General features: G+C 33.9%; 1 long non-coding RNA gene across 7 annotated transcripts; it reads left to right on the top strand.

Annotated features, from left to right (window-relative positions):
* The first annotated feature begins 1740 nt into the window (after positions 1-1740).
* LOC141668046 (uncharacterized) lies at positions 1741-12026 on the top strand. Of its 7 annotated transcripts, none has more exons than XR_012552870.1 (9): positions 1757-1786; positions 2004-2044; positions 2512-2612; positions 4098-4533; positions 4613-4737; positions 5288-5362; positions 5689-5751; positions 5827-5865; positions 5957-6426. It is a non-coding gene; the product is annotated as an uncharacterized LOC141668046 (long non-coding RNA). The 7 variants fall into 7 exon arrangements; XR_012552871.1 differs by having other exon boundaries at positions 4642-4737; XR_012552869.1 differs by lacking the exons at positions 4613-4737; positions 5957-6426 and adding an exon at positions 11695-12026.
* Positions 12027-20752: the final 8726 nt, after the last annotated feature.

Raw genomic sequence — 20752 nt, forward strand, 5'->3', positions numbered from 1 at the left:
CACACATAAATAATTCTTAAAGGATTATTTAATTTAAATTGGATTTAAATAAATTAAAGTAATTCGATTTATTTATAATATTAATTAAGTTTGACTTAATTAATTAGATAAGTAATATATTAGAATTTAATAATATTAATTATGAAATTTATTTGTTAAATAATTAAGTGAGACTTAATTATGATACAAATAAGAATTTTAAATTAATAATAAGTCATAATTAGTTAAGAGTTATAATTCATTTTTCTACCCTCTATATAATATCTCTTGTGTGGCTGATTTTGTACGCAAGACTTTCACTAAAATCCTATCCACCAAGAGAGAAGATAGAGAAAGAGTAAGAAGAGATGATTTTGTGCTATTACACGTCCGATCCTTGCGTTTAAGCATTCGTGTGGATACCGATAAAGTGTAGATCGCGAGAGCGGATGTGTGGTGATTGATCAAGCTTTTGATCTCCATTAGTCAACCAATTTGTAAAGCTTCTTAAGGTAAAAAAATCTGATCTACGAATTAAATATATGTTTTTCACATGAATCATGTGGTGGGTTTCAAAAATTCTGATTTTTCATATTTTTAATTACAATTTTCGTTGCATTTTATACTTCGAAACCCTTTAATGACATCAGAGCTACTTGCGAAAAGTGTTTAATTCGTTTATGTATTTACCGGTTTTACGATGATAGCATGTATACGATCTTTCATGACTGCTATGTATGCGATTTTATATGTTTTGCATGTTATTATATTTATATATATGTATGTATTTATAGGTTTTAAATATATGATATTCATAAGAGTTGTATTATCATATGATGATTATATAATTTGTATATATACTGATATATAGATGATTTGTGTTTGTTCTTATTATAAGAATTACATTTGATACGATTCTAAATTGAATATAGCAGATTTGCTGAAATCTGGGTCTGGTGTCCGATTTTCATAAATGAGTACCTTTTCGGAAAGGTAAACATGCGTTTGAACAAAACTAATGGCTAAAGCCATCAGCGACTCGTTTGTAAGACGTTTGACATCATTTAGGCCCTGTAATCTGCGATTTTATTTATCAGTTTTAATTTTGAATTTTCTGAATTTTTTCATATTTTATTTTTATGATTACATCACGATGGGTATGATATGTTAAGATCATATTATGTGTTTTAACATGTTCTTATGTCACTACACCATATATGACCTATCGCAACCCCCTCTCGAGAAATGTTACCCGAATATGTTATCTTAACTAATCTACTTATGCTCTAACATAACATTGTATTATTTGTGTTATCTTAGCCAAAAACCTGATGTTATATTAGCTATAAAGTGTTGCAGCTTGTAACATATTTGTAGAAGTGTTAGCTTAGAGTTCCAAAATATAAATATAATAATTTTTTAACTTAAATATTACTTTAAATTAATTTTACAAGAATGTTAATATAAGCACTCATATATAATTTCTAAAAATATATAATATTAAATATTGTAAATACATGAATTATATTTGTATTAAAATATATGTAAGTAATGAATTTTTTACTAAAATTATATTTTAACATTTTATTATAAAAATACTAATAAAATATTAAAATATAAATATGTAAAATAGAGGAACGTTTGGACAGAGCGACAAGTTATTTTGGGCTGAGAAGCAGTAAAATTATTAGGCTCTAGCCGCCCAATATTTCAGACTATTTGAAATTTTTCGGATACACTCAGGCACTCTCTCTCACTTTCTCACAATTCACACACTCAAATTCTCTCTCTTTCACCTCTTTCTCTGGTTAACCTCTCTCTCTCTCGCTAAACTCTCTCTATCATTATCAATCTCGCTCAACTTTATCTTTCACTCGCCACCATTAACAATCTATAGTAATTAAATAAGGATCTTCTTTTCTAATTAGGGTTCAATTGAATTGGGCATCGAGACTTCGGTGCTTCAATTAGGATTTTTAAACTTTAATTATTTATCTAATCGCTCTCTATCTCTTTGATTTCAGGTGCTCATGTTTAGGTTTGTAGTTGAAGGCGTCATTTTAAGGTACTTTTTAATTAGGGATTTATTTTATTTGGTTTTTGTGAGCTTGTGTGTGCGCACACAGTTGTGTGTTTAGTTTCTCTTTCTCGCTCCCCCCCTCTCTCCCTGTCTCTCTCTCCCTGTTTCTCTCTCTCTCTCTCTATCTATATATCTCTCTATCTGTCTCTCCCTCTCTCTATCTCTCTTTGTCTCTTTCTTTCTCTCTATGTATCTCTTTCTCTCTGTCTCTCTTCCTCTCTGCCTCTCTCCCTCTGTGATATTGCTTGTGCCCTTGTGTGTGTATTTGTGTATATGTTTGCGGTTGCGTGTTTTTGTATTTTTTGTGGATTTAATCGGGAATTTGGTTCTTTAATCAGGACTTTGGTTCTTCGATAAATTTCAATTAGGGTTATAACTATTTACATATAATTTGAGTTATATTTTTCTTGGTATGTTTTAACTTCTTAAGTTTTATTATTTTGTTACATCAGAGTTTTCAATTGCACCTTGTAAGCTCCACGAAATCAGAAATAAGAAGAAATATCAGCTCCATTATGAAGAATATATTCCAGAGAGGCCTTTTAAGTGAAAGGTTATTAATTCTGTGATTTTCGTCTAATGGTCATTTATCATTTAACGTCTTAGAATATAAGAAAGTAATAACTTATTTTCGGGTTTCCTGTTTCCTTTTTAGAGATGGAGAAGTTCCAATGTTAACAGAGTGTGGTTTCTGGTTTTTGGTACACTTACTGTTAATCATGTATACATTATTATACTGGAATTTATGTTAATCTGCATGTATGACAATATGACATTCTCAAGTTTCTACAGAGATTTATGTTAATCTACATGTATATATCCCTCTTCCTTATTGTAACTCTTTGTTTGTTATTTGAACGAGAAAGTCCTATGGATATGTTAAACGAAGCCCCAATTTGAATTTTGATTTGTGTCACTGTCGTGGAAATTCAATGCTATGCCTTTTTCTCCTTAAAAATTTAACTCTAAGTAGCTGCATATGTGAGGGGGTTTTCATTGTATGACAGTAATCCTAGGAGGTCATCTATAGGCCCATGACTCCTTTTTGTCATGCTCCTAGCCCTGACCCTCAGTGCTGTTTTTTTCTTGTCTTTTCCCCTTTTTCAGTGCTAATACATAATTTGAGGTCCTTATTTTGGATTGAACTGTCAGATTTGTAGCAGTCTATTTGATAATTTGGGAAACTCTTCATCCTTTGTATTTAGTATTAGTTTTAATTAATAAGTAATTTATATTAATGATTGGGAGTTCAACTTAACCAGGTGAACCTAAATTCATACACCAAGTCCTGTAAGTAGACAATAGTTGAGGACCCAATGATTGCATCCGCTATAAATCTTCTATTAGAAATGTTATTTGGGCAAAAACATAGAGCTAACAGTGAGTTGATGGATCACACAAATATTTTTATGATTTTGTGAAGGTGTTTCCCGGAGAGTAATGGGGATTACTGATCCTCGGATAATACTATAGTATCCCATTTGGATTTAGCCTCAGTTGCTTGTTATTGCTACTAAGGTTTCTGTAATCTTTTTTTCATCTTTCAAGAATTTCTTAATACTCTACATATGATGTTATGTGTTCTGTTACGTTTGTTCTTTTTTGGTATCTGAAAATATTGTAATATGTATTAAGTAGTACAGCTAGTTACTTGCATGGTGGGGGTATGTACATGATTGACAGAGTTTCTTTGTCCTCGGCTGAATATTAACAATACCTGACCTTAATGTCCACAAGACATTCCCCTAATATAAGTTGAAGGTCGAGGTCACTTGTTTAGTTACCACTACTTTCCTCTTTGTTTTTTTAACTTTTATAAGCTTTCTCGATAAATCATATTTGTTATTGTCTTGAAAATAATTAAATTCTACTTCTAGTTTTCAGCCATGGACTTCACATGTTTCTAGTAATTTTTATTACTTCTAATTTGGTGTTAAATAGTAGTAATGGCGATCATGTTGGATTATTCTGTAAATCCAGTTACATTTAAAGTAAGATATCTCGATTCTTCCTGATGCAATTATTCTTTCTGGTCAAGGTGATGCACAATATGACGCCTACAATAGACGTTTTCGATGTGCAAATTTTCCAATTGTTGATTATCCTTTCTGGGGCGGTGACAGGCCTTCCTACTATAGGCATCCGGCGTTCAAACTAAATTGTGAAGGTGATGTTTCTGTCATAACCTTACAGTCAAGACCGTATCGAGTTCTTGGAATAGATGCTCGATCACAACATATAAGTGTTGCTAGACAAGACTTGTGGAACAATACATACCCAAGCCTTATGTACAACACTTAATACTTCTTTACTTCCACTTGATACATCTCAAATCAGCTGCAGTGTCACTATTAGGGTTCCTATTAATCAAACTTCCACTCAGTTGTTAAATCCTACTCTGGAAACACAAGATGACCTGAATGATGTTCTTAAAGCTGGTTTCGGATTGAACTGGGAAGCGAACGAAACCGAATGTAAGTTGGTACTCTGTATTTTTTAGTAACAAATATAGGTGACATAAAATGAATTTGTCCAATAATTTCCTTGCATCAGATATTCCCTAATTTAAACTCTGCAATCAGATATGGAAATAGTGTCAACAAGCTTGTAAACAAGCTAAGAAGGAACAACAACAAAAGTCAAAACAATTGCTTATTATCATAATTGATTTATCAAGTGTATGTGCCTTAAAAGGATATTCACTACTTCTGTTTTTGTGCTTGTTATCATCTATTCCTGCATTCTAGTAATTTTAATTTTGTTTCTTTTCCGTATTCCTGGATTTAAGTTTTCTGTATCAAACTTGTTGCCTGTATCAATCTGTAGGAAAACATTATAAAAAAGCAAGGTAATTGTCCTATGCATAATATATATAATTAAGAAGCTCTTCATGGTTTTATTTAGTGCTCAATTTAGTAAAGCAATGTAAATTAAGGCTTTGGCTTTAGTAAAGCTCTCCATAGGTTCAAGATATGTTCTTTTAACCTATGTTGATTCTAAAGGGACATAATTGTAAATTTTCCAATCAAGACCCATATTCTGGTATTAAGTAATGTAGTAACTGGACAATGTTGCTAAAAGTGCTAAAATGGCATTATTCTAGGGTCAACTGTAATTGTGTCAAAATCCTATCAGCAACGGGATGCATAAAGTTGATTACAAAATAGAGAGTATGCCATTGTGAAAATATATACTTCATTATGGTCATACAAAATTTTTTCTTTGCAGAGATTTGAGCGTTAACAGGTTGTCTGGACTAATTCTAGATTCAATTCAGCCTCTAGAGTCCATCCTGAACTTTTTGTATGTATCTATACTTATGTTTATAACTTGATAATCTATAAATCAATACCTACAAGTCCCCCATCATTCAGAATTATGTATCCATCAATTTTCTCTACTATTTTCTTTTAACATGTGCATGTTCTCTTTATTACTTGTTTGCTTCAATGAATTTTGTGACAAGCATTTTTTATTATAGGTATCTGAATAGCTACTTACTAAGTGGGACCATTCCAGGATGGATTTTTAACAGCAAAAATAATTTATCAATACAGTTTCTAGCTTTGTTTTCTATTTTACCAAAATTAGTGTCTTACTCATTGAACCCCTCTTCTCATTCACTACAGTGATGTATCGTATAATAATTTTACACAACTAGCATGTCAATGTGGATGTCAGGCCTCTAGAATGTAAGCCTATACATGTTATGTTACTTTGTTTAATTCATGATTATATAAGTTATATACCATTTTTTTGTATTGCAGGAATTTAGTTGCTAGTCATTCATATTCAACCCGAGATTCGTAAGTTTCCAATTAACATAACATGTATTACTTTTGTGATGCTAATCATCACCAGTGTTACCTCAGCTAATACTTTGTTTATCCGTATTAGGACTTTGTGATGCATGACTGGTGTGAATATCAATATATTTGCTCGAAGTCATTGCTACACTTTTCTAGGCATAGATGGAAATATAATTCGTTTATATTAAACTTATGACTGGATACTTGTATAAGGTTTTAAGTTTTCATGGAACTATCCTCTGTACTCGTATGGACCTCTAGAGAAGTTTAGTTTTGTTTCAGGAACTTACTAAATTTTGATAAAAATGAATATGAAGGCTCAAAAAAATTCCAATAAAAGATCATATTTTGGTTAAAAAAGTGGTTTTGTCTCCAGAAGGTGATCTAGCAGTAGAGTATATGCCTCAAGGTCTACAAGTTACGACCAGGTGTATCTATGGATGTCGTCATGATAGTTGCTGCTGGAAAATATACTATCTGCATTGGAATTGATTTGTATTTCATAAATATTAAGGGCGTGTATTAAACTCCTCCCACATATGTGACTTGAAACTTTGTATTGTGTTAAATTTGAACTTTAATTTTAGTTTTTAAGTTAAATTGTTAGGTCATACACTGTAGAAGGGGGTTGAATACAGTGTTTACTACAATCAAATCGAATATTAGAACTCAAGTAACAAAACACAGATTTTATTTAACACAATAAACTCTGTTACAAAGAACTATTCTCTCTCAGTGATGAACAAATTTTCACGAGAGCTGCTAGGGTTACAATTAATAATAATCTCAATTATGGTAACACATATAGTGTAAACCCTATGCCTGTGTTTTTATACTACACAGTTACAAAATAATATTCTAATTGATATCGAATACAATTCTGCTTCCTAATATATATCAATCAGTTATCTTTTCTTCCAACTATTCTATTCTTCATAGAATTCTTCTCCATGCATATCTCTTGTTATGTTTGTCTTAATCTTCTTTCCTTTCAATCAGCCGCCTTCCTTATCTGAACGTCTCCTTAAGTCCTGATATTCTCTCCTGATAAATATCTCCGGATAACTTAAGTTCTGACAACTTAAGTTCTGATATCTTAAGTCCTGACTTCAGTATAAGTACAGATTTCCAGTTAAGTACTGATTTGTCCTGTTAAGTACGGTCTGAAAACTAAACACAAATCATATTAGACATGACATCACAAATATATCTAACAATTTCCCCCAACTTGTAAAGTAGCATAATATACAAGTTTAACAGATATTTGATGATGTCAAAAACATTAAGTACAAATGCATGAGAATTTGACTAGATAACTACAACTTACAGTCCTTATAGCTTTACCATCCTCAAAGTTTGATAACAACTTCAGTCTGTATATCCTTCAGAATTTAAGCAGTTGTAGATCTTTGACTTGGCTTCAATTTCTGATCTCTTTGATGTCAGGAGTTGTTCTGAGATAGTTCTTCAATAAACATCTCTCAGCATATTCAAGTTCATTGATCATCCTCCTTTTAGCATTCTTCAATTCAACTGTATCTTCACCAGTTTGAAAGATAGTAGCCCTGGGATTATTTATTTTAGCTTTCCTTATATCCTGATCTAGTATGATGATATAAGCTTTATTAGACTCTAGATTGAATTCAAGTCCCGTAATACCAAAAAATGTAGTGATGATTTTAGCAGTATTAGGCTTCATTTCAACAATTTCTCCACTGTGAGATCTGTACTTGGGACAGTATGGGCTGTCAGACTTTACAGAGTAAAGCTTCTTCTGTCTTTGAATATTTGATTTTAAACACCCTGCAGCACCATCTGTTGATCTATTTTTCCCTTGAAGCAGAAATAGAACATGTTCTAGTTCTTCAAAATACTTCAATGAAATTGCATTCTCCCTGATCTGGAATACCCTCCCATCTGTCATAAAGTATAACATGATATCTTCTTTCAAAACAGAGTGGTAAATCATTTGTACAGATTCAAGTTGACTCAATCTCTCAAGAGTTGCTCCTACACCTGGTTCACTTAAGGAAGTTGGATCATTGGCAGTGTTGTGTATTCTCTTCTCTTTTGAACTACCCAATCCAGATTTGTCTCTTGCTTCCTTTCCTGTAACAACTCTTGCTTCAAAACCACTTGACGTAGTCTTCAAAGGTTGAGTCTGTTGAGCTTTGGTGAATCCTGGTAGTAGAATCTTTGAAGGTTTAACATGAGCAATGTCAGAGGTTTCCTTTTCCTTATCTTCTGATATCAAGCCAACTTGAGCTATGTCAGAGGTTGTTTGCTTCACTGTTATATCAGAACTTACTACATCTTGACTCTGAACAACTTGAGCCATGTCAGAGGTTGGTTGAGAAATTTTTTTTTTCATCAGAGTAAGACTAGCATCTTCATCAATTATTTCTTCATCCACGATTGGCACATATACCTTTACATGTTCATCAATTTTTTCTTTGCCCTTGGATCTTGGATCTACCTCCACTTGTGATTTGGATTTGGTTGCCTCAGCATTTGTCCTCTCCTTAATCACAATACCCTTAGGTTTTGGAAGTTTTTTTCAGCAATAGAAGCTTTAGACTTGGAGTTGACTTTTTCTACTTTCAGTCTAGCTTCTTCTTCTTTTAGACTTTTAAAGTCCATTCCTGGATTTTCTTTATGAAATAATCTCTTTGAAATCTCTTCATCAAGTTCCAGATGTTCAATAGAAATTATCCTTTTACCAGTATCATAACTTATTCTTCTCCCAGTATCAGAACTTGTTCTTTGACTTGTAGTTCCATCTTTGCTTGATTAAAAACCTTTGCCTTGACCATGACCTCTACCCATTCCAAAGTTTCCCTGGTCATCATTTCCATCATCATTACCCTTTAGTGATTGAGTAGATTTGCATTTGGACTTAATTACTTTCTCCCCCTTTTTGGCATCAGCAGGTAAAAGAAGAGAGACAAGCAATTCTACTGATGATTGGATCTCATTGAGTTGAGTCTGCTAAGAAGCTTGATTCTTTAGAATTTCAGAAATTTGATCTTGTTGCTTCTCCTAAGTCTTTTCAATATACCCAATATTGTCAAAGGCTGGCTTGAAAAATCTGTTCTTCTCCAATTTTATATTCATATCTTGCTGGATTAGAGATTTTTGAATTTTATTCACCTTGTCATGAGTTATTGAGTGTTGACCCTGAAGGTGCCTAGTACTCATTGCAGTAACTCTCAGTTGTGCCTTGAAATCATCATTTATCAGCATTTCATCAGCTTTGGCAAGGTGCTCAACAAGAATTTTTCCAGTTGGAACAAAACTAACTGTGTTCAATTCCTTAGTCCACTCCTTTCCTCTAGAAGTTTCACTCCAAGGTACTGGTGCATCATCTCTAACAAACTTCTTGATTAAATCAGCTTTGCATGGAGCTTGTTGAGGTGCTTGTCCTGATGGACCAGCCGCATCAGCATCTATATTTGCAGCAGCTTCACCAGTAAGTTCAGCATTATCAGCATCAGAACTTATAGAGCCTACAGCATCATCATCCTCTGATAAAATAACAGTATGTGAGGCTATAGAGGATTCAATATCATCGTCTAAGTTCTGATCAGCAACTAAGTTCTGATCAACATCCAAATTTTGATGCCTACCTTCAATCTGATCTTCATCATCTAGATTCAGAACTGGTGTAGTTGGAATGTTTATATTGAAATCAGCATCCAAAATTGGTGTTGTTGGTGGAGTGAGTTGAGTGGGTGGAGCTTCCAAGTACAAAACCTCAGGCACAATCAAGTTATGAATATCAATTTCAGCACTTGTACCTGGGTCTTCAGTATGTACTGGATCAATTATAGGAGACACAGGAGGGGTAGACACTTACTCTGGAATATCATCTTGCTCTTGAATAGGATACTTGTGAGCTGATTCAGCAGTAGGAAGTAATTCAATGACTATAGGTTCTGTTGGGATCATAGATTCCTCACCCCCTTCCTTAGCTACTTCTTCAAGAGTTGCTTCAGAGTGTGATGATACACTTAAAGCCCTCCTGGCTCTTTGCTTTTTAAGTCTCTTTGCAGAATTAGAGACTTTGGGAGCTTCATCATCAGAATTTAGCTTTCTAAGCCTTTTGAGGGGCCTAGAACTCCCAGTTTCAGTATCTTTCTGAGAAGAGATCTTCTCAGCTTCTACAACAACAGGTTCTGATATTGGAACCTGTTCCTCATTGTCTGACTCATCTCTCAGAATAATTCTCCTTCTCTTCTGTTGAGACTGAGGTACTATCTTAGTCCTCTTGGGTTTGGAAGATGAAGGCTTCACATGATGTACAGAAGGTTGAGTTTGAGATGACTGTGATGGTTTGAAAGATGTCCTGATGGAGGGTTGAGTTGGTTGAGGGTGAGAAGTTTGACGTATTTGTGTAGTTGTGGTATGTTCTGATGGCTATTGTGTTGGTTGTGATGTGTTGTTGGGTTGAACATTAGGGTAAACAGATGTGTATGTTTGTGGATCAGCGTTTACCAGGATCTGTTTTACTATCTGAGGAATCTGTAAGGGTCTCTCCACTGGATTCTTAATGTCAGCATTTAACAAATCATTAAAAGCCCTTTTTGCGAGCTTAAAGGGTGGAATTAAAGTACTGGCTAATTGGGGTTCATCAGCACAACAAAAAGTATATATAAGTTGATAGAATCTAGCAAAGTATACTACATTCCTATCCTCTGTCATCCTATCCCCTATGAAACCTAGCACAGCACTTGCAAAATCAAAATGAGTTTGATGAATAAGGGCATACCCGATTTGATGACTCATGATGGGAATAACATCAAAGTTGGAGCATTTATTGGCGAATGCCTTAGTGATACAATCAAAGAAAAAGCTCCATTCCTTTCTGATATTTGCTCTTTTTAATTGACCCAGCTTTCCCAAACTTTTCTCATAGCCCAAACTGTTGAGCTGCTGTAAGACAGGATCCTCCACTGTTGAGAATGTGCAACCTTCAGGTAACTGGAGAGCTTTATGAACTGCTCCAAGACTAACCACATGCTCGACATCTCCTGATGTGAAAATAATGCTTGGAGTACCAGTAGCACCACCATCATCAAATAGCCCAGTTCGCCAAAATGTCAGCACTTTTTTGCTTGAAGTAGATTGGGGTTTGGTCAAAGCATACCCAATCTCACTATTGGCTAATAAATCTTGCACAAAGTGCAGATCTGATGGAGCTTCAGCCTTATTCAAGATTGCAGCATAGTTATTTGGTACAAACTTGGCTCCATCAATAATTAAATCCTTGGGCGCCATCAGAAATAAGTGAGAAATTAGAGTGCCTGTAAGGTGTTTGAGAAAATGTCTGTAAAGAAAACCGTCAGAAAATGTGGGAGAGAATAAGAAAAGAAAGAGAGTAGAATAAAAATGAAAATAAAAGATTTGAAAATCTTTTATCTCTTTTACTTAGACACCCCACGTGACAGCAGTTAATAAGAAGTGGAACAGACCTTTACACCTGTCAGGAATGCAGCAGTTAAGGCAAAAGTTAATGGGCGCGGTAAATAAGTAATAATTACATTGCACGTTCAGTTTAAAAAAATACTGTTCCCACTAAACAAATGATTATTACTGCTTTAACTCACATAAACCAATATTCTGAGAAAATATGACCGTTCAAGTAATGACCAAAAATAAACCAAGTAAATAAATACTGGCACATCAGTATCAGAACTTGATTATTATCAGAATTTAAAAGTCATCGGAATATGGCTCCTTAACTCAAAAAGAAAATGTTTATTCCTGTTATTCTTGTTAGATATATTTGTGATGTCATATCTAATATGATTTGTGTTTAGTTTTCAGATCTTATTTAAACAGGACAAATCATTACTTAACTGGAAATCAGTACTTATACTGAAGTCAGAACTTAAGATATCAGAACTTAAGTTATCACAACTTAAGTTATCAGGAGATATTTATCGGGAGATAATATCAGGACTTAAGGAGACTTTCAGATAAGGAAGGCGGCTAATTGAAAGGAAAGAAGATCAAGACAAATAAAAGAAGAGATATGCATGAAGAAGGAATTCTATGAAGAATAGAATACTTGGAAGAAAAGATAACTGATTGATATATTTAGGAAGCAGAATTATATTCAATATCAATTAGAAGATTATCTTGTAATTGTGTAGTATATAAACACAGACATAGGGTTTACACTATATGTGTTCTCATTATCGAAAATATTATTTATTGTAACCCTAGCAGCTCTCGTGATAATTTGTTCATCACTGAGAGAGGACGGTTTCATATTGTAACAAAGTTTATTGTGTTGAATAAAATCTGTGTTCTGTTACTTGTGTTCTTTAATTCGATTTGATTGTAGTAAACACTGTATTCAACCCCCTTCTACAGTGTGTGTGACCTAACAAGTGTTATCAGAGCAATCTGTTAACATACATACAGTAAAGATCCAAAAACAATCATGACTGAAGAAGCACAAACTCCAATCAAGCCCACCAAAATTGAAGAACCTCCAAAGACTCAAATCCATAATCGATATGAGACTATTAGGGTTCCCATACTGAAACCATCTGAATATCCCATATGGAAGGTGAGGATGTCTATGTTTTTGGAAGCTACAGATCCAGAATACCTTGACAGAATCAATGAAGGACCACATAAGCCAACCAAGCTCTCTGTTGTAGTTGCAGATCAGCCAGCACAGACAGTACCAAAGGAGAAAAGTGAATATACAACTGAAGATATCTCATCTATTGCTAAGGATGCAAAAGTACGACATTTACTGCATAGTGCCATTGATAATGTCATGTCAAACAGGGTAATCAACTGCAAAACTGCAAAGAAGATATGGGATACCTTGGAAATAAGATGTCAGGGAACTGATTCAATTAAGAAGAACAGGAGGATTATACTCACCCAACTGTTTATCAGGCTTTGGATTTCGCAAAGCAATTAGGTTCACATTGTATGGTAATGCTAAATTTTACTGTACTAGTTATAAGTCCATATTAAATCTAGCTGTTTTTTAGGCATAAACTAAAAGGGGAGTTGATTGTATGTCCTCGCCACTAAAGAGGTTTCTCTACAACTCAAGTTGTCCAAGCCAAACTAATCAAACTCCATAGAGATTAGCATAAAGAGATAGGCCTTCATATATATCCCTAAATATCTCATCATTGACATCAAGCATACACTATATGCTATAATGCAAAAACACATGCATAAGAATTAGAATCAGATCATAGAATGAGTCAAGAATGAACATAAATATATATTAATCGTTAATAATCGGTACCTTTAAAACCTTAAGGTATTTAACACTAACAATAGTAAAATCACGGAGACATGAAATGTAGGAGATAATGAAGAAGAAAGAATGACAAACCCAATCAGGAGCTCTGAGGAGACCAAGACCACCAGAATTAGCAACAGCAGCTACTAGCTTCGGGCCAGATATATCAGGTCCTAATGGCGCACATACTACTCCATATTTAAAACCCAATATCCCTCTCCACCCCATTTTTCACAATTTTTTAGCTACTATACTCAAATATAAGAGAACTAGTCAAGATTAGTCGACAACCTACTTTGGTCTAACGTTTCCTTTATTTGTTTGGCGGGCCCCGCTTTTAACTTCCCCGTGATTAGTAGTGAATTTTTGAATAGAAAAAAAAGAGGTTTGCAAGCCGGATCAACCATGGTCAACTGGTATCAAGTCGGAGACCTGGAGTTATAGAGAGCAGAGGTTGAGAAATCAATGTAGTCCATTTTTCAATTCCCATAACCATTGATTACTGACCTATCTATTAATATATTTATCATAAAAATGATGTATATTGCAAAATGTATTTATTTTATCAATTATACAATATTATATTTAATATGTCGGCTTTCATATCCAATCATTATATTTTCTAATATGGAAAGTAAGAATTACCTCATATTCATTTTATTTTGTATCACTAAATGTACCATGTAAACAAATATAGTAACTCTTCAATTAACTTCACAATATTTTATTCATTGTAATTATTTTCATGAGATATGTGTGCTGTCATTTGTATAATATTTTGATCCTATATTTCGATTTCATTGTCGCATATTCAATTCATTTTGAGAAAAAATACGTTAAGTACGACATCGATCTCAATTCCATAAAGAGAGATATTTAGTTAATCGATATATCATGAAATAATATGAATATATCGTCGATAATTACAATTAAAATAACATCAATTCACGCATTAGAGAACATGCCCGTGCATTGCACGGGTTATAGAGCTAGTTATATTTAACTACACAAAACCAAAGTAATTAACTTTATATGTATCGTTATTTTTATTCTTTTAGTTGTTTATTGTATTTTCACCTTATTTTATTATATTATAATCTCTCGTACTCACTGTGTAATGTTGCATTGAATCTTGTGGGCTGTTCTCAAAATGGCATGAAACTGGACTAGACGTCATGGTTGGTTGTTGGGCTTCAAATGTTGCTTTCTTATTATGTTTGTTTAAAATGTTACATAGAGTTCGTGATTATGATTATGGGAAATGTTAAGTTATAGAAAAATGGCCGTCTCAAAAAAATTGGGCTATGAAGTCTAAAAAATGGAGTACAGGTTTCTCATATGAGCAATGCTACATGCCACATAATAGATTTCAAAAAAATTCTCAAATGATAAATGGCGTGTTTTTATTGGTGGAATCATATTTATACATCAAAGATTTCATATCATATATGAGAAAATAACCAATAATATATTGATAACTAAATATTCGTTAACTATTTTGGAAACCATTTTGAGTACTCTACATTTCTCTTTGCATATAGCGGGGAAACTAACATGAATTTGAACAAGGATCAAGGTCATGGAAGGCACCAATACAAGTTAATAATTGATGAAAATAATTAATAATGATGTTGTTGGCCACTTGCCTAACCCCATCAAGAAAATAAATCCCAAGTTAATTATTGATAAAGAAATTAAAAATGACGTAGTTGGCCTAAGCCCATTGAGAAAATAAAGCCCACTTAGAGGCTCATTTAGAATTTAGAATACTATTAATGCACTTGCAAACACATTATAAAAGGGATTGAAATATTTGAATTTAATAGACATGGATGCCACTTAAGTTCATTTGGATTGGGGATTGGGAGTGGATGGGTTGGGCTGGTAGGGGTTCAAATTTTACAACCCTTGTTTGGGAAAAAAATTTAGATGGAGGGTTGGGTTTTTAGGGGTTAACAGAGGGGTTCATGGGGGTTCTCACCCTATTCAAATTGGTCATTGTTTCAACTAGAGCTCGATAAAATGTTCTAGTAAATTTTAAGTCAGTTGTCATTAAATTTCAATTATAATCTTAACGTAAAGTTAAACACGAATTAAATTTGAGCTTGATAACCTTTTTATTTTTGAAAAATATTTTTTTATTGATATGTGTTTTAAAATTATTAAGTTACTATTTTTCATGTTTATTGTTAACTTAATATTTTTAAAATATGTTAAGTTATTAAAATACAAGCAATTTTTCGAAACTCTTTATAAAATCTAACCACCAACTTCCGAAATTTAAAATATAGTCAATTTTTTGTAACTCGGTATAAAGCTTGGCCATGCAGTTAAAAGGTTTAAACTATACTAACCATTTTAAAACTTGGTGCAAATTATGACATAATTGGCTCTTAATAGCATAAATATTTTTCTAAGTAAAGATATTTTTTATTTTTATGGAACTTCGTAACATCACATTCTCACATCGAAAAGATAGTGAAAATATGTTGATTTTATCTAACAATATTAAAGGGAGAATTTCGTTTGACGGTGTTTGGAGGTTCGTGGCTAGAATAAAGATCAAGATTGATGTGTTAGGACGGAGGAAGGTTGTATATGGTAGTGACTGAGCTTGTATGATGACTAATCAAGAAGAATAGGGTTTTCTTTACTCTCAAGTATCAACTCACAAGTGCTACGTACCCTCTTTATATGCATCGAGTTTTATGTAGTTCTTGGGGAACAAGTTACATGGCTAGGGTTAGGGTTTTTTCGATCCATGCAGTCTAAGCCCATCTCCAAATCAGGCCTTTAGTCGATTAGTCACGCAAATCTGTACCGACCCCACACAACTCCTATAATCTCTCGGCATCTCCTCATTTCTTCCCATGATTATAGGATTGTTCTTTGTCGGCCCCAGAATTTATGAATAACTTAACCGTCTATGAATCATTATCTATAATATAGCTAGAATTGGATGATGCGAGCCATCCTGATTACCTCAGCTCGCACCAATCCTTATTAAATAGAGAAGCGAGCCCATCCGGCCTTCCCAATATATGACATCATACAAGTTCCTTGTTTATGTTATTTTCACCTCTGCTCACATGACACATTCATGTGATGCCATCCTGTTAATTAAAGAATCTCGGAATACTATTTCATGACACGCGAGCTCACGATCACATCTCGTGTGGCTTATCTATCATGTGACAGGCCTTCCAGTAATAGACCTTTAGCGCATCTTATGAGTTATGTGAGATGACACTCCAAAAAATGGACCCCTAAAGGCTATCATATAGTGGGCCTATAGCCCACTTCTTAACAAATAAGTCAAAGTGAGTCCACCTTCCCAACTCACACTTTCCCTAAATTTACGCTCAATTCCTCTTGCTGTGCCTATCCAACTTTTATTCATGGGGACCTGTTTAAGGCCCATGCCCAATAACGGGCATAATAACTACCCCTAAATTTTTTAGTCGTATTTTGGGGCAAGGAATTTTTTAAGATGGAGAGGTAATTAAAACACCCTTGTCTTGTGCCAGAGCGATGCGAGCTAACCAGGTCTCATGCAAGTCTGGCCACTTCACACTTCTCCCTAATGTACGCGCCTGTTAGGTGATTTACCTCTTAGATGACATCTGTCACTGGAATTTGTGTCATGCACGAGGATGATGAAATGTGTCCTTGTCATTTTCTCTCTCCTAGTCTCTATAATTAAAAGAGTTCCACCTGCCACTTTTCAGCTTTTCCAAGAACACTATCGAATTGCTACCTTTTTTGCCTAAAGATCTACCACGGCCAAAACAATCACCACCACCAGGACGGTATATTGTTAGGAATATGTTGTAGTCTTGATGATAATTCACCAAAACACCTTAAGTAGATTTATTAAGTGTCAATTAGTATCCTTCAACGGATAAATACAGTTATCTTTCCGTTGAAGGAGTATCTTAAGTTAATAAGTATATAGCACATTTTGTACACTATGATAGCTGGGGGATTTGGTAGTTTTTGTAGTGTTCAAGTCATGTTGACTACTAGCAAGATATACAAAATAGGTGGGCTAAGTGTAAATATAAAATCCCTTGTAATTTTGTATAAGTCAAAGAGTATCAAATGCTAAGGAAACATCTTCAACTGCTAATCTCCAAGTTTCAATCAATGACTCTACAAGTTTCAATGGATAACTCGATATCCCTTTAATAGATAATCCAGTCAAGAAGCCTTCAATGGATATCAGATAAAGCTGTCAACGGATGCTATCAAGAAACTTTCAACGAATGATTCTAATATAGTATCAACGGATAACATCTATGAAGTTTCAAAAGATAATAAAAAAGATAGCATTGATAATGACTTGACAGAAGCTAACAGAGTCACATGAGTTGATAGTGCACAAAAGGAATGTGGCAGCATGATTGCAGGTTTTAAAAGAAAATGAAGAATTTCCATTTTTATGCAAAAACAAGCTCGTTCAAAGATGATGTATCTTACTTGGATTGCATTGGACAGGGAAATGAAGAAGCATGTGCTTGGACCTAGCTGATAGGAAATTATTCTTGTCTTAGTGCACATGTAATCTTGGTGAATATAAAAACCATGTATAGAAAGTATATAAAAAAATGAAGAACAACAAGTAGAACAAGCAAGCTGTATTTTTAGAAACACTCTCAAGTTCTAAGTTGTAAGATATACTTGTAAGCAGCTGTGTGCAATTTGCATCACGGAGATTTCTTCAATATATATATATATATAGTGGAAAGAAAATCCACTAGAATATTTTTAAACATTGTGTTAGTAGAATACTTCAAAACCTTTATACACATTCTTACTTATTCAAAAACACAGATATATTTATCAGAATTAGTTTTTCAGAAAATCAAAAAGAAACAAGAATTCCATTCAACCCCCCTTATGTAATTCTGTTGTTGCATTTTTGGGAAATAACAATTGGTATCAGAGCAAGCTCTTAACATACAAAGAGTTTAAAGATCAAAGCAATAAAATAACATGAGCAGGAAGAATGTTGGAGTAAAGATTCCAATTCTGGACAAAGACAACTATCATTATTGAAAAGTGAAGATGCACCTTCATCTACTCTCTCAAGATGAAAACTATGTCAACTTCATAGAGAATATACCTCATATTCCTCGTAGGGCTGCAACAGAAACTGGTGAAGCTACTGGAAATGAGCAAACTGTTCCAAAGCCTAAATCAGAATGGACTGATGAAGATATTTAATCAGTTCATAAGGACAAAAAGGCCATGAACATATTGTTCAATGGTCTTTGTCCATGAACATATTGTTCAATGGTCTTGATGAAGACATGTTTGACAATGTCATAAACTGCAAAACTGCTAAGGATGTTTGGGACACGGTTCAAGTACTTTATGAGGGAACTGAGCAAGTCAGAGAAAATAAAATGCAACTTCTCAGATAATACTATGAACACTTCTAAGGACTTTACCAAAGGAATAGAAGCCAATGACAGTCTCTCTCATAAATTCACAAGAGTACAAGAATTTTACTCTTAAGGGACTGTATGGAATTTTGAAGACCGATAAGCTTGAAATGGAACAATATGAGCTGATAGAGATAGGAAGGAAGAAAGGTGAGTCTGTTCCATTGGTAGTTGATTAAGAGAGAGTGATGGAAATGAAGGTTGAAGTTGTTAAAACTACACCAAACATTAATGTTTGTGAAGGAAGGTCTAAGATGAGCAAGGGAAAAGGGTTGATGGCTGAAGATGAAGACTGTCCAAGCCAAGATGACATGGATGAAGTTGATGAACATCTAGCCTTTCTATCTAGAAGATTTGCAAAGCTCAAATTCAAGAAAAATTCTGGTGTTTTGAGGACCAACAAAAACATGGTTTCCAAAACCAAATTCAAATGTTTTAGATGTGGGCTGAGTGGTCATTTTGCAAATAAGTGCAGAAAGCCAAATTCTGAAAAGAAAAGGTTTGAGCTTGTAGAATTCAAAAAGAAATATTTTGAGTTGCTCAAACAGAAAGAGAAGGCTTTCATTGCTCAAGAAAAATGAATGGGCAGCTGATGGAGATGATACAGATGAAGACATGAACTATGTAAACCTTGTTCTCATAGCCAAGTCAAATGAAACAGAGGTTAGCTCATCTAGCAATCAGGTAATCACTGCTAATCTTTTACAGATTTCTAAAGATGAATGCAATGATTCTATTAATGATATGTCTACTGAATTGTATCATTTGCGTGTCTTACTTAAATCACTCACAAAAGAGAATACTAGAATTAAAGAGAATAAGTTGTTTTTGAGTGATAAAAATGATGCATTAGAAACTCAATTTATTGAGTTTTAGAAATTGAAAATTCAGTTTAAAATTGCTAAAGATGAGTTAACAGAGTCTTTGAAGAAAGAAGAATCTCTTAGAATGCAGCTTGAATGAGAACAAGAAGTCATTAAAGCCTGTAAATCTTTTAGGGATGTTAGTGCACAGATTGCCAAAGTTTAAAGGATTGAATCATTTTTTGAAGAAGCCTGGAAGAAAGACAAGAAGAAACTGAACCCAAATTTAGTCGATGGCCTGTCAACGGATGATGAAGCTCATCCATTGAAAGATGAAGCTCATCCGTTGAAAGAGAAAAAGACCATCATCCAAGGAAATTTTGCAAAGCTAAATGAGAAATATGATTCAGTAACAAAAAATTTTTTCTCTGGAGAATCAAGTAAAACCAAAAATGCTGGTAAAGTGAATGTAGCGCATCTGTCAATTGAGAAATTAAATGACAGATTAGAAAAGATTGAGGTTAAAACTGAATATAAAAGGAAAACTAATAGGAATGGGAAAGTAGGGATTAACAAACACAACAGCTACACTCCTGATAAGTATGCACCTAGAAAAAAATATGTAAAGTGTGGTAGTGTTAATCATATATCTACTAATTGCAAATCTGTTAAGAATGCATCCATATCTGCATCTCCTTCTTTGTCTACCATGCCTATATCACCTATGCATGACATGCCTGTTATATCTCCACAGAATTCACATGTACATTTTTCTAATATGCCATTTGCAAACAATTCTTACTATGCTATATTTAATATGCCATAAATGGTATATAGCATGCCTTTCTGAAATAACATGTGTATGCACAACCTATGCCATGTCATGTTAATCATAGTGTGCTTGATGAATCTCATACTAATCATGGAACTCAAAGGCCTACTGCAAAGATAAAAGTTGATTTGAATCACTTAAGTGTAGTGGTGGAAAGTCTAAGAAACTTAAGAAGAAAGCTAACAAGGCAGGACCCAAGGAAACTTGGGTACCAAAATCAACTTGACTTGGTTTTGATGTGTGCAAGTAAGTAGAAAAAATCTATGGTATTTGGACACTAGATGCTCAAGGCATATGACTGGAGATTCTACCCTGCTTACAGAGTTCAAGGAAAGAGCTAGCCCTAACATTATATTTGGAGATAATAACAAAGGATATACTATAGGATATGGTTTGATTTCAAAAGGAAATGTCATCATTGATGAAGTAGAACTATTTGATGGACTCGAATATAATCTTTTGAGTGATAGCCACCTGTGTGATAAAGGTAACTCAGTTACCTTTAATTCTGAAGCATGTGTTG

Source organism: Apium graveolens, chromosome 6 (assembly GCF_009905375.1).
Source record: "Apium graveolens cultivar Ventura chromosome 6, ASM990537v1, whole genome shotgun sequence".
NCBI classification, from domain to species: Eukaryota; Viridiplantae; Streptophyta; class Magnoliopsida; order Apiales; family Apiaceae; genus Apium; species Apium graveolens.